This window comes from Dioscorea cayenensis, chromosome 9 (assembly GCF_009730915.1).
Source record: "Dioscorea cayenensis subsp. rotundata cultivar TDr96_F1 chromosome 9, TDr96_F1_v2_PseudoChromosome.rev07_lg8_w22 25.fasta, whole genome shotgun sequence".
In the NCBI taxonomy this organism is placed as follows: Eukaryota; Viridiplantae; Streptophyta; class Magnoliopsida; order Dioscoreales; family Dioscoreaceae; genus Dioscorea; species Dioscorea cayenensis.
The window spans coordinates 7,249,265-7,252,229 of NC_052479.1; the positions used below are offsets into that span (position 1 = coordinate 7,249,265).

A 2,965-nucleotide genomic window follows, 5' to 3' on the forward strand; every position below is an offset into this window, starting at 1 on the left:
CATATATTCATCAATTAGTTCATTGGTAGTGTCAAGAAAATAAAGAGTATCATCAAAGTCAAGAGAATATCGCATGGCTTTGGCTAGGCGGTAGGTCAAATTATCGTCGCAAACCCTCAGTGTTAACTCTCCTCTGTCCATGTCGATAAGTGCTTTACAAGTGCGTAACAAAGGCCTCCCAAGTATCAAAGGAACATCTGCATCTTCATCGATGTCCAACACTATGAAGTCTACAGAAAATATGTACTTGTCCACCTTGAAAAGCACATCTTCAATGATGCACCTCGGATGTCTCACCGTTCGGTCCGCCAATTGCAATGTCATCTGAGTGGGCCTAGGCTCTCCAAAGCTTAGCTTCTGAAAGAACGAGTATGACATGACGTTGATACTAGCCTCTGAATCCACCAATTCCACCTCTTCACCCAAATTTCCAATATTGCACAGAATCACAAAGCTTCAGTTGTCTTTCATTTTGTTCGGCATATTCTTTTGCAACACCGCCAAACAAGAGGCATCTAATATCACCAATGCACTTTCTTCTAAATTCCTCTTATTAGTCAAAAGATCTTTCAAGAACTTGGCATACCGAGGCATTTGATATAACGCCTCCGTAAACGGAATGTTGATGTGCAATTGCTTGAATAAACCCAAGAACATCTTGTATTGCTCATCACATTTTGGTCATTCTTCAATCTTGAAGGATACAGGATTCTTGGCTTGTAAGGTGGGGGTGCCACCTCCTTCTCTTTGTTAGTTCTCTCCTCAATCTCCATGACGTCGGGTGCTTCAACATTGGTCTTCTCACTTGGAAGCCTACCCTCAACATCACGACCACTTCTCAAAGTGATCGCCTTCATATGTTCTCTTGTATTAGTCTTGGTCTTACTCCGTAAGCTTCCTTGTGGTCTCTTCGATAGAGATTTCGTAATTTGCCCCACTTGATTTTCTAGATTCTGCAATGTAGCGGTATGGTTACGAAGTGTAGCCTCAACCGATTGGAACCGTGTATCCAATGATTGCACAAATCTAGTTAAGGCTTTCTTTAAGTCGGTCATCCGGGTTTCTAAGCCTGAAACTCTATTCTCCATGTTTGGGGCTTGTTGTTAAAAACCGGGTGGTGCTATGGCCTTTTGGTGCCCTTGGTTACTCCATGAGAAATTGGGGAGGTTCCTCTACCCTTGGTTGTAGGTGTTGCTAAAATGATTACCTTGTATCCTTCCTGAATTGCCCACAAAGTCTACTTGTTTAGTCGGGGCTGAAGTAGCAATTGAAATAGGACAATCCGACAACATTTGTGAACCCCTACAACCATCAGAAGTCATGATCGCGGCCACCCTCAGAGAAGTCAATGTATCTAATTTCTTGCTCAATGCCTCTACTTGGGCTGTTAAGGATGTAACCTCATCAATTTAATGGATTCTACCCACTTTCTTCTTTTCCCTTGCATTCCATTAGTAGCTATTCATGGCCATTTCCTCTACTAACTGTCGGGCTTCTTCAACGGCCTTGTCCCCCATTGTACCTCCTGTGGCAGCATGTAGAAGTTGTCTTGTACTTGGATTCAACCTGTTGTAAAAAGTCTGAATGATCATCCATTCGGGGAAACCATGCTATGGACACTTCCACAAGAGGTCCTTGAATTGCTCCCATGTCTCAAACAAGGTTTCATGCTCCATCTAAACAAATAACAATATTTCATTATGAAGCTTCAATGATTTCATTATGAATTGCTCCCATGTCTCAAGCAAGAAGAGCTTCGACCATTTCATTCCATGTTGTGATGGATACTCATGGTAAAGAATGTAGCCACTGTTTTGCTCTTCTTTTAGAGAGAATGGGAAAGCCCTAAATCTTATAGCATCATCCATAACACCATTAATCTTTAGTATATCACAAACTACTAAGAAGTTTTCAATATGGTTGTTTGGATCCTCAATGGCCAAATGATTGAACTAGGCCGACTGCTGTATCATTTGGATGAATGCTGGCTTTAGCTCAAAGTTTGGAGCTATAATCGGGGGCCGAACAATGGTATATTGTGTCCCCAATACTGATGTTCTATAATTGTCAGAAAGTGTTCTATATTGTTCATTATTTTCAACCATGTTGTCAGACCCTTCAACTTCCACTTCAGCTAGATTTGACAGTTCTTGCACAGGTTCTCTGATCTTTCTTCTGAGTGTACATTCTTGTTTAGTGTCACCTTCAATTAATATCGAAGGGTTCCCTTGGGTCATAACTTGGAGCTACAACAAAATAAAGAAAACAAATCAGAACGATGATAGAATAAGAAGATGCGAAGTAGAATGAATGATAAATGGCTAAGATAACAAAGTACAAAGTATCTCGCCTGGTCTTAATTGTGACTAGGGGTCTTTCGCCAGGACCAAAGGGTTAGATCAACATATAGGAATAGGGTTTATCACTTGGAATCCCTAGAGCTTCTTGCAACTTTACATAGTATGAGGTGTTGAGATAGGGACATAGTGTAGAGTTGGTACAAATAAGTGAGAGAAAAGACAATCGATAGAAGTGGGGTACTCAAATAATGCTCCCCCTAGGACTAATGTTTCAAGTGCAAGACCAGCTATTATGTCTCCTAATTGATGCTTAATGAGTAGTGAACATCTTTAAATACATGGTCCCAAACCTAAGGTCAACCATAACTAACTCTACACTATGCCCCGGCGGAGAAATCAAACAGTCTCAACACCTCACACTGTGTAAAGTTGTAAGACACTCTAGGGATTCCAGGTGATAAACCCTATTCCTATGTGTAGATCTAACCCTTTGGTCCAGGTGAAAGATCCCTAGTCTCAATTAAGCCCTAGGTGCTAAAGTCACTTCAACGCTTCATTCTGTTGCTCGTGCAACTAAGCCCCAGTGGAGTTCATCCCTTAGTCCTTCACTCTACTATGACCTCAAAGAACTCTTGGAATGTGGAGGTAGGATAAATCATATCGGA

At 41.3% G+C, this 2,965-nt stretch overlaps 1 non-coding gene across 1 annotated transcript; it reads left to right on the forward strand.

Moving 5' to 3' along the window:
* Positions 1–1,602: 1,602 nt before the first annotated feature.
* LOC120269764 lies at positions 1,603–1,709 on the forward strand. The gene has a single exon (XR_005539400.1). It is a non-coding gene; the product is annotated as a small nucleolar RNA R71 (small nucleolar RNA).
* Positions 1,710–2,965: the final 1,256 nt, after the last annotated feature.